Genomic DNA, 12,038 nt, shown 5'->3' on the forward strand with positions numbered 1-12,038 from the left:
GTGCCGTGCACCAAGAAGAACCTGCTTTAAATTTCCTTGCCAGTTTACAATCCCCATACTGTATCAGGCAAGGTTAGTGCCTATTGAAAATACACCAGGACAGTGCTATCTAAAGCCACATTCAGTAGTGTGTTAACTATACAAAAAAGACACTGCACAGTTTAAAAACAAATGTTACACAGCCTTACATCTCAATGTCTCTCTTTAAAAGGAGTTGTTAACAGGGGTTTAAATGTTTTCTAGACAAGAAAAAAAAAAAACTGTGCTAGAACCAACTTACTCATTATCATCATCATCATCATCATCACCTTCATCTTCCTCTTCTTCCTTTTCTTGCTTTTTTTCAGCCTTGACAACTCCCTTTTTTGCTGCATCAGGCTTTCCTTTAGCTCAGTATGCAGCAATATCCTTTTCATATTTTTCCTTCAGCTTCACAGCCTTCTTTTCATAAGGCTGCTTATTATCTGCGGCAGTGCCCTTCCACATCTCTCCCAATTTCTTTACAACTCACCAATGGATAGGCCAGGATGTTCTCCTTTGATTTTTGGGCAATACTCAGAACAGAACAAGAAAACGGCCAAAGAATGCCTCCTGGGTGCATTGGGATCCTTGAACTACTTTTTTGTCCTAAAGGGGATCTTTAGGAGGGATATAGGTTTTCGTTTGTCTTTCATAACGAGCCTTGTTCGCCTTTGCCATGTCTTCAAATTTCCCTTTCTCTTTAGCAGACATGGTCTTGCACCTCTCTGAGCACTTCCCAGAAAACTGAGAAGTTGACTGAACCATCTGGGTGCTTCTTCTTATGCGCCTCCTGACAAGTTTGCCAAATAATGCATATAATAACACTTTGCCTCTCAGGTTCCATGGATCTCTTTTGCCCTTGTTTAGTTATTTTTCCTCAGTGAGGCAGAGGGTTGTCCAGTGCCCACCTGGCTCTCACTTGCCCCCGTGCTCTCTCTATGCAGCTCAATGTACTCAGAATCTTATATAATATAATCATGTAAACATAATCACATATATCTCATCATTTTTGCCAAATTCTACTAGTTAGAAGCAAATCACAGGTTCCATCCACACTCATGGAGAGATCCCACAAGGGTGAAACCAGGAGGTGGGGATTGTGGGAGCTACCCTAGCATCTGTCCTCGGTTCACCCCTTTGGCCTCCAATGATTTGTGTCCCTCTCACATGCAAAATACATTTACTATTTCCCAAGGTCCCTGAGAACCTCATATCATGACAGCATCTGCTTGAAGTCCAGCATCTCATCATTTAAATCAGGTCCAGGTATGCATGGGGCTCCTTGAGCACAGTTCCTCTCAATCTATAAAACTAAAGACAAATCATCTTGCTCCTAATGCACAACGAAGGAATGAATATAGTAAAATAGTTACTGACATTTCTAGTTAAAAAGAGAAGGAGAGGTGGGCAATGGAAGATAAAAAGGAGTTACAGTCCAAAGTAGTTTTAAAATCCAACCTAGCAAACTTCAGTCAGAATTCTTTGATTAGATTTCAAGGGTTGGGAATAATTCACCATAGCTCTTAGTTCCACCCTCTGAGTCATCTTTCCTTTTTTCATGAAAAGTAGCACATGTTTGCAGCTGAGTAGTTTTATCATTTTGCTTCCTGCCAGTAGAATTTTGGAGATCTAACAGCCTCCTTTCATTTTGTACTCTTTCTGTCCCTTTCAGTTTAAGTTGGCAGTGTTTTTGCTGAAATACTTTTCTTAAATACTTTGTGGGTCTCCAGTAAATTTCCCTTTACACAAAGGCCACATCCAAGGTTCTTTTGGACTTAGGCCCTCCTCTACCTTGAGTTCCTGCTGAGAAGGTTGAAAGATAACTCAATTAAGCTTCCAAAAGGCCCTGTTATTTAAGAGGTTCCGTGAGATACACAATTAATCTCTGGAGAGGGCCCTTTGTATGACTGCATGCTACTCTGATCCCTTAATCTTCCTGAGATTTTAACAAAAGCTTGTACAATCACTACTTAGCTTTTTCTCTAGGCCAGGACTTATCTCTGTGCCACATGTTCAAAAGTAATTTCTTAATTTTAACATCTTTTGCCATCTGGAGAGACTGAGAATTTTCAGAATCATCAAGTCCTGATTCCTTTTTGTTTAACAGTTCTTCCCTCAATTTATCACTCTCCTCTTGCATTTTACTATAAGCACCAAGAAGAAACCAGGTGGTACCTTCAACACTTTGCTTGGAAACCTTTTTAGCTATATTTCATCACTTTGTGTATGTATCACTTTGTATATGTATCATAGTGATTATTCATTTGTGTGTTTCTGCTTTTAAGGCATTTGTAGCATTTAAAAGACTTAGATATAGGATATTTGTGATTTTAGAAGTATATATTATATACTATATATTACATATATTTAGGATAATTCATTTAGTTTATAAACTAATATTTAAACATTTGGAAAATGTCACATTTGTTAAATGCATAAGTTTTCATTTTTAGTCATTTTAGGAGTATTTGAATTTTAAGGAGAATACTGTTTATTATATAATTAATAAATAAAGATGTAAACAGACAACAAATAGCAGTGATTGTGCCTCTCTACACACAGAGGTCTCTCAGACATTAAAGAATTTAATCAGATGTAAACATTTCAGAAAGATTCATGGGGGTGATATTGAAATCAGGGGAACTTAGAACCGGAGAGCCAGGCCTGGGTGTCAGTTGCTGCTTCGGTGAAGAGAATGGACGGCGGCCTTGCAACGCTGCTGCCCTGACTCCCTCTAGTGGTTCGGTCTGCAAAGACTGCCTTTCCCGATCACCAAGAGAAAAAATCTTTTGCTAGGTCATCTCTCTCCAAAAAGTTTCGTTTGCTTGGTGAGACAAAAAAAAAAAGCTCAAAAATTCTTCCTCCAACATTTTTATATATATCTAGTCTTCATACCAACATTTTCTATATCACGAAGTACCACCATCTACTTTGAACATCTTTAATGATTATAAAATGCTTCCTTCTTTTCAGCAGACACCGTCCCTGTGACCCGTACTCATGGGTCCCGGGTTTACCGCTTGGAGCCACACAATTTTCACTGCTCTTCCACCTGACAGCACTTCAAATATTTGAAAACGGCTTCTCGTCCCCACTGCAACTTATCTTCCTCAGGCCAACACATGTGGTTCCTTCAACTGCTCCTTCTTTGACCCAGTTTCCAGATTCCTCTGTCCCCGTTGCTCCCCTCTGGAGGCACTCCAATTTCTCAACAGCCCCTGGAGACATCCTGACTGCCAAGACCTCGACCCAGTGCCTGAGATGTGGTCCAACTGCCCTCGGAGCAGTGGGGCTGGCACCACCCTCCTCCTGGACACTTCTCCTGTGAATCCATGCTCTTTTGAGCAGATTGACAAAATGATGGACCAAAGGCTGAGATTTCTCATGTCTGGATTCTTCTCGTATGAGGCAACTTCACGTTTTCTTTACCCTCCATGTAGCCATGAAACATTTTCTGTTCTTGGACAGAACTTAGTTTCGCAAATACTAATGTATGCAAACAACTTCAAGCAGACCAGGGCTGTGTGAACTTGGCCTGCCACTGATCAGAGGGCCAAAAAAAAAAAAAAAAAATCCTCAAGAAGGACCTACTCCCTTATGAGAATGAGGCTTGGGAGCTTGAGAATGCACCTCTCATCTTCAAGCTGGGGACACCTGACTAGCCTAAATCCCCTCTGCTGCAGTTTAAACTCATTTCCTCTCATATTGCCCTCTGTGGACAAGAAGAAAAAAAGACTTGATGTCAATAATGTAACATCCTTTTACAGTTTGAAGACTGATACTCACACCTCTCTCCTCGGAATGAATGTAGACATTTCCCTGAAGGGCTATTTTTCAAAACCTTTCATGAGTTACTTTGTCTCCCCTGGCTCCTTTCCAATGTCTTCACAACATCTTTCACCTATGGGCCCCAAGACTGAACAGTATGTTTTAATGACTGATATTGGCTATAGATTAAGAATTATATCTGTGAAAATATTTCTATTAGAACATAGTTCATTGTTACAAAGATTTACACATGTAAGAAATCCCTGGCGTATAACAGGTTATGTTTCAGAATTTCTTTGTAGATCAATTATTTGGTATTTGGGCACGTTTCTCCACAGAATCAATGTTATATCTTGTATTTGGACTCTAAGCCTAGCAAACAAGAGCCAGTTTAATCTACAGAGCAATAATGATATGAGGTGGAATTTCAAGAATAGGAGTTTTCTGATGTTGAGAATAGAAGATGCAAGAAGATGGGAATTTCTTCCTCCAGTTTCTCATCAGGGAGCCGCCCATAGGGAATATTAGGAAAGGGATGGCTATTAACTCTGGGTGTCTTCTCACATTCTTTTCTGGCCCTCCCTACCTCCTTGGGTCCTGCTTCCCGATATCCTATTGTCCCCCGAAGTCTCCTAGGGTGCTGCCTTCTCAGATCTTCCTACAGTCCCCAATTCTCCATGCCTCAATACATCTTAGCTCCTCTCGCTTATGATCCAAACACGCATTTCCTTAATGAAGCTAAGTTTGGGTGAGGGTTAGGATGACAAGCTTCTACTTGAACCAGCTGCCATGAGTAAATTCTGAGCAAAGCGTCTGTTTTTAAATGGGTAGCTTACTTATCCAAAAGACTCTCATCTGTGCAGTTTCAGACACTGTCACAAAATGAAAAAAAAAAGATTACATGAAGGAAATAATTTGGGGAATGTGGAAGCCATTATAATAAGTGTGCTTATTCTTCCTGCTTGGCAATCTATCCCAAATGGTACCTGCTTTCCACAGATTCCCTCCTTTCCCCCTTTCTGAAAGGGGGGAATATAATCACAGATTATATGCCCCAGATTGTTTTCAGCAGTTCTGAGATTTTTAAAATTGTTTTTATCTCGAGAAATTACTGAATTAAGGCAGATAGACATCCCCCCACAACCAGAAGAGTACCTACTATGGGATGCCATTTATATAAATGGGATTTATATAAATAGATGAGTTTATATAAAACTAATCTATAGTGATAGAAAACAAATCAGTGGTTGTCCAAGGAAAAAATGGATTACAAAAGGGCCTGAGAAAACTGTTGGAGGTAACAAATGTTCATTGTCTTGACTGTGGTAAAGGTTCCATGGGTATATACACTTGTCAAAACTTATCCCATGTGTGCTTTAAATATGTGCAGTTTACTGTACATCAATTATACTCAATAAAGTCATCAAAAAGAGAAATGCAACCAATATGCAAAAAGACTAATAGACATTTATTAACAGCTTCTCATTATTTGCCTCAAGGATTGTTTATAAAAAATGAACTAAATAAAACAGATAAAAGTGATGTCCCCAGCCACAGTTCCAGTTCTTTACTGCAACCTCCAGAAGCAAGTAGCATGAATTTAGTATATATCCAAATCAGTCTACTGGTATTAATTTTACATACATATATGGTCTTAAACAATATAGTGTATTATTTCTGTGTTTTTAAAATTTATATAAATGATATGTATATTTTATTCCATGAATCTCGTTTCTTTACATGATGTTATGTGTTGGTATTGTATAGATACTTTATGCATGGATATATTATGTTATATATGGGAACAATCCATTCCTTCTAATGGCCATTATAACAATTCATATCCTAATAGAATATTACGGTAATTCATATCAAAATAGAATGTGAATATGTTACATTTTATTTATAAATTCTCTCTTTGATAGGCATTTCAGTTGTTTCTAATGTTTCATAATTATAAGCAATATTGCAATAAGCTAAGGTTTTCAAAACAAATGTCATGGTATTGGTAGGAGTTACTGGGTAGTAGCCACCTGGTAGGTATATATATATATAGGTCTTCTATGACTCAGATATTGGTAAAGTAGAATGTCCTGTTTCAAGGATCCATGGACTGCACAAAAATAGCCAAAGTTGAATAAGACCCTGTCTTTAAATTCCAGAACAACAAAGTGGCTCTATTATGTATCCTGCAGAGTTGGAGATGATTCAGAGGACAATTCCAATGGCCCACAGAGTTTAAATCTGACTTGGATACAGTTGAGGTTCAAAGCAGATGACCTCCCACAAAGCAGGTGGGTTAGATGCCTTTAGCAATAGGCCAAAGCAACTCAACTCTATCTGTTGCTATTTAAAGCTTTCTTAAAAGTCGTTAATGTTAAGTGAGCATCAGAAAATGTATATTCATTGCTTCTAGGTTACTATGTTTGATACATATGTATTAAATCTACCTTGTTTATAGTATTAGATCCCTCTTTTGTGCTTAATTTTTACTTTCTTTATTTGGTACAGATTCAAGGTAGTATGTTAAAGCCTCCCATTGCTATTGGGATGCTTCTAACAATTTTTCTAAAAACAAACATATACCAATTCCCAAAATTTACAGCTTTGTTATAGTTTTATAATATTGAAAGGTAAAATTCGTATCTCAAAAGTATGGAGAAGAGAACTTCCAGCAATATAGTGGACTAAGATTATATAGAAGAATTCCCTCTTCAGTTACTATTACAGAGAAACACAGAGAAAAGGTTTTTATATATATATATATATACACACACACACACACACACACACGTATATAAGTACAAATATGTACACACATACATACATGTATGTGCATATATACGTACATGTGTATGTATATATATGGTGGATGTACCTGACAGCAATAACTTAAGCATACTCTATACAGCAGCCTGAATGGCAAACACATCTGACAGCAATAACTCAGCCTAGGAAATGGGGGTTGCCACATGGATGTTGCTGGAGAGAGGGTGCTAAGTGAAGGTGCTGTATGAACTACAGGCTGTTGGAAAGCAGTTGTGGTTCTCCTATCCAGCCCACTGCCACCAGTCCATCCCTGTACGTAAGTTCCCCCAAATCAAATCGTATGTCTCATTTTCTGGCTCCAGGTCTCTTCTTTAGCCTCTTGAACCTGGTGCCATTCCTATTGGAGTCAATAGGGGTCCAGCACGATCATCTATAGACAGAGCAAAAGGGAAATCCCCAGATTCCAGAAACAAAGAGGGAGCTCAGAGGCTGGGCAGTAAGTAGGTGCTAATGTCACTGCAGCCTCTGCAGGGTTTGGACCAATGATAGGCCCTGGAGATCCAGGGATTTTAACACCCTTGGGAGTTTAACACCCTTGCAGGTCAATAAAATGTCATCTCTGGTGTGAGTAAGGAAGGCAACTGGAATTGAGCACTCTGCAAAATCTGAGTTCCTGAGGGCTGCAGTGTTGGCAAAAACAAATCAGGAAAAAAAGCTCCCGTGTCCTCAGGCTATAGGTGTAAAATAATAATAATAATAATAAAGGTCATATAGAAAAAGCCCATGCCAAGCCCATGCCCTACATTGAAATAAGCTCTGAATTTTCACTGTGGGCAGAAATACCAAGAAACATTAGAGCAGGTTGAGAGTTGGTGATATCTGTAGGACTCCATCAGAAGCAAACTGGCGGGCACAGTGAAGTGACAATCACATAACCCAAGGCATACAGATCTTCACCAGAGGGGAGAAATCTCTGCTGAAAATAAGCTCATACTAAAAATGACAAACCACAGGAGGAACCCACCTTGAAGGTCAGATCATGAAATTAACAGAAAAAGTAATGCCCAAGAAGTATAGATCAAGCCATAGATGATTATAAAATAAGTACATTTTAAATGATTTACAAGGGCAAAAGAAAACACAAATTAAAAAACAGAAAAACATGTAAAATCAAAATGCAGATTTAGAAAATAACCAAATAGTTCTTTTATAAATGAAACTTACAGTCACTGAAACTCAAAACTAAATAGAAATATTTAATGGTTGAATAGAAAATAAGCAAACTGGAACTAAGGAAATGACTCAAAATGTAACACAGAAGTAAAAATGGAAAAAAAAATGAATGAAAGTTTAAGATCACAAAAGACAGAACCAGAAATGACAGAAAAGACATCCACTAGGAGTTTTGGAATGAGTGACTAGAAAATGGGAAAAAAAGTAATATTTGAAGTGATAATGACTGAGAATTTTCTCAGATTTGACAAGACAGGAATTCCTAGATCGACAAGTATACTGTATTGATTCCTACTGGTGTGTAACAAACCATCCCAGCATTTAGTGGATTAAAACAACCACCATTTATTTAACTGGCAGTTCAGCGGGTGAGCAACTTGGGCCTGGTTCAGCTGAGAGGTTCTCTTGGTCTTGAGAATGGGTTTACTCACACATTTGTAGTCATCTGGCAGATGCAGTCAGCAGGCCACAGCCTGGCTCCTGCCAGCCTAGCAAGAAATAAAGGGGAAGAAAAGGAGCCTCAGCCCAGGAGGGCTCCCTACAGAGAAGGCTCTGTTTCACTTGGCAACTATCATGCCACAGACAAGTTACCCTGGCAGTGACCGAAGACCTCTGTGTTCTAACTTAATGTGCTGGGGTGCAGTGTGTTCTGCCCTTTTACACGGATTGTGACAGATGTTGACTAACTGGGAACGACTTGATTCCAGGAGGGGCAGTGGGAGTCATTTTAATTAATGGCTTGACATTTCTTTGCCATTGTTGCAAGCTTGAGGTAACTAATGGTTAGTTTTACCCATGACCACTTCGCCCTGCAAATTCAGCTCAAATAATCTAAATTAAACTAGAAATTGCTTTGGTCAGGGTTAAAATTTGTGTTGTTAGGACTATAGTCCTAAGACTTTTTTCTTTTTTGGATTATGGCTAATGTTTAAAAGAAGCAACAAGACTTATGTAAAGACACAATCTTTACATAGTGTTTTAGATCGTTGGATAGGCAAAGCAGAAAAGGCGAGTCTGGATTGTGGGAAATAAAAGCAAGTAGAAAAAATGGAAAATACAGATCATTTAAGAGAAGAAAACAACAAGGTTTTCCCATCTGGGGCTTCCTAAAACATGAATTCCTCTCAGCCAAGTAGTGGAACCTAGAAAGTCATTTGTTTCTCCTAAATAAACTCCACGCTAGAGTCTTTGATAAACAAACTGATAGGAAATAAGGAAATCCTGTTAAAAATCACAGTAGACTTTAGAATGAAAGAAGCCTGCTTACTTCTGTTCTGGAAATACTCAGCTCTGGAAAGCGCTTCCAGGCTGATCATCCTCACGTAATTGTTCTATTTGAAATATACAAGCCATGGGGGAAAACAAACGAAGACAACAGAAAAACTACCCTGAGGGACAAGAGGGAAAAGCGTCACCTGTGCTGAAAATTTCATCCATTTAAGACCTAAAAGCAGGGCCAGAGGGAAGGTGTAGGGAAGGGTGGGGACAACCAACCATCCATGTGGCTTAGGATGAGAGGGGGTTGAAGAGAGGCCACCCCCAGGCTCCAGATTTCCAAGGACGATACCTATTTCAAATATTCAGTCATCTCCTTGTCCTCATAAATGCCCTCGGACTTGTATTACTAGATGTTCAGATAAATCGTTTTAAAAATTGTGTCACTATTACCATGGGAAGTCCAAGGGGAGTAGGGAAGTATTACTTTTTTTAAGTATGACTTTTAATAGCAAAAACCGCAATTACTTTAGCGCCAACCTAATAGAAGGGGTCTTTCCAGCTACCTTGGCAACACGCTCATTTCCAATGCTTCTGTGTGGGCAGCATGCCTGTGCTTTTGCTACAGTTAGTCTGTAGATTTGGTGTCCTCCTTGGCTTTCTCAGACTTTGAAGTCTCCCCTTTGCTTGAATGAAAAAAGTCTCTCCTTGGCTTTAATGATGATCAATCTGTAGCCATTTTACCCCCACATAAACCACACCCTATTTTAATCCTTCAGGTGAAAAATGCTCAAGTTGGACAAGATCCACAAAATATGAGGGCAAAGTAGAGCTAGAGCAAAGGTGTGACTTTAACGTTTCCGTAGGGAGCCTTTTTCTGCAGGGTACACAGAGGGCCACTTGCTGACACTGGAATTCGACTGCTTGTGCTTCTTACTTTGTGTGAAGATACTGAGAACAGGTGGCATCAAGGCAGATCTGACATGGCCACTAGAATAGCTTGGACAGGAGTTCAAATAAGCTGCTTCCACCTTGACTCGGCCTCAGCCAGAGCATCTCACATCTGTTTCTTCCTCTATAGCTGACTGAGTGCACCTCAACCCAATTGCAGTTCCCATCCCATTTTTGAATAGGCCGTTTGGAAAAGAGCTCTTTCCCAGCTCAATCATGCTTTGTGCTCTTGTCTTTCAATCCAGCTGCATTTGTTCATCCCTGTGGGTTCTCCCAGTCCTGCTAGGCCAGGCTCTCCTGGCGTGTTCTGCACAAGCTAGCTATGAATTAGCATGCATTCTTTAAACATGAAAATAACCTGGAAGACTCTCAGCTTAAGGTGATGGAGAAAAGACCTTATCTCTCCTTTCCCCTGTCAGGAAAGAGATGAGAAATAGAAGCGCACATCACAATACATGATGACAGAAAGCAGCTAGAGGACTCTGGCCTTAGCAGAATAGAGAAAGGTGAAATGTAAAAACCTGCAGAGAATGTGAAATGTAAGAACCTGCAGAGAATGAAATCACCAAGAAGCAAACTGATTTTGCCCTGTATGAACTCTCAAACTAGTGCCCAGGCTTTGAGCACTAGTTGGGGTGAGGCAACTGATAAAAATAGAGAGATTCGTTTAAAATATATTTAATAAGCATTTAGTCCTCACCCATAGCCAAAAAAAATGACAAAAACCCTTCTTTACAAATATTTTGGAGGAAAAACTGAACCAGAAGGTTTCTAATATATGATGGGGGTTAGAATCCAGAGTAAAAATATTGAATGATGCAAATGTTCTCCTCATCTCAGCTGCAAAAAAGCCAGCAGCCAGGTTTATACCCTTCAGGAGGGAGATTGTAAGATTCTTCTCTCCAGACATCAATTCTCCAGAGAGAATTCTAACAGATATTGACATCTGATTTTCTCCCATTGACAAAGCCAGCTTACTGCCATACACACTGCAGTGGAACCAAGGAGGGTGACAGATTTCAGGACAAGAGGAGACTGAGGAGAGGTCACCCCCAGACTCAAAATTTCCAAGGATGGTACCTATTTTAAATATTCAGTCTCCTTTTCTTCATAAATATCCTTGGACCTGTATTACTAGATGTTTAGATAAGTGCTTTTAAAACCCTCCCAAGCCCACAGATTTGTCACTTAGCTGGCTAGTGCTTCATTCTTAAATAAGAACAGATAGTCAAGAATCAGTAGACATTTTTAAAAGTTTCCTTGCATGAAAGACAGACACAAAAGTCAAACCAAAAAAAACAAAAACAAAACAGAAAAGGCTACTTAGAGGCAGTAGAGACAAGGTAGGGAATAAATAAACACTTCAAAGACAAAACTAGAAATAACATCCTTAGATAAGAACAGAAAGTGCATTCATGAAAGGAAAACAGAATAATACAGAAAACAAGTAACTGTAAAATAAGAAAGAGCTCTTGGAAATTACGAGTAAGAAAGCTAAGTTTTAAAAGTTGAATGATAAAGTTGAGGAACTCTTTTAGAAAACAGAACTAAAAGACAAAGATATGGGCAATAGAGGAGAAAAAATAAGAAAATTAGAAGCTTGATCCTGGGGATCAACATTCAAAATAGGAGTTCCAGAGAGAGAAATTTGAGGCCAGGCACCTCAGATGTGGCAATGCTCATGCCTGTTATCCTAGCACTTTGAGAGGCTGAGGTGTGGGTGAGGGATCGCTGCAGGCCAGAAGTTCAAGACCAGCCTGTTCAACATAGCAAGATCCTGTCTCTATTTTTAAAAAAATCCAGCCAGGCGCGGTGGCTCATGCCTGTAATCCCAACACTTTGGGAGGCCGAGGTGGGTGGATCATGAGGTCAGGAGCTTGAGACCAGCCTGACCAACATCGTGAAACCCCATCTCTACTAAAAATACAAAAACTAGCTGGGCATGGTGGCACATGGCTGTAATCCCAGCTACTCAGGACACTGAGCCAGGAGAATTGCTTGAACTCAGGAGGCGGAGGGTGCAATGAGCCGAGATCACACCACTGCAGTCCAGCCTGGGTGACAGCAAGACTCAGTTTCAA

General features: G+C 39.6%; 1 pseudogene; it reads right to left on the reverse strand.

Annotated features, from left to right (window-relative positions):
* Positions 1 to 276: 276 nt before the first annotated feature.
* The window catches only part of LOC105551612, a 29,432-nt pseudogene continuing 17,670 nt past the window's right edge, over positions 277 to 12,038 (reverse strand).

The sequence above is a fragment of the Mandrillus leucophaeus genome, unplaced genomic scaffold (assembly GCF_000951045.1).
Source record: "Mandrillus leucophaeus isolate KB7577 unplaced genomic scaffold, Mleu.le_1.0 Scaffold114, whole genome shotgun sequence".
NCBI classification, from domain to species: domain Eukaryota; kingdom Metazoa; phylum Chordata; class Mammalia; order Primates; family Cercopithecidae; genus Mandrillus; species Mandrillus leucophaeus.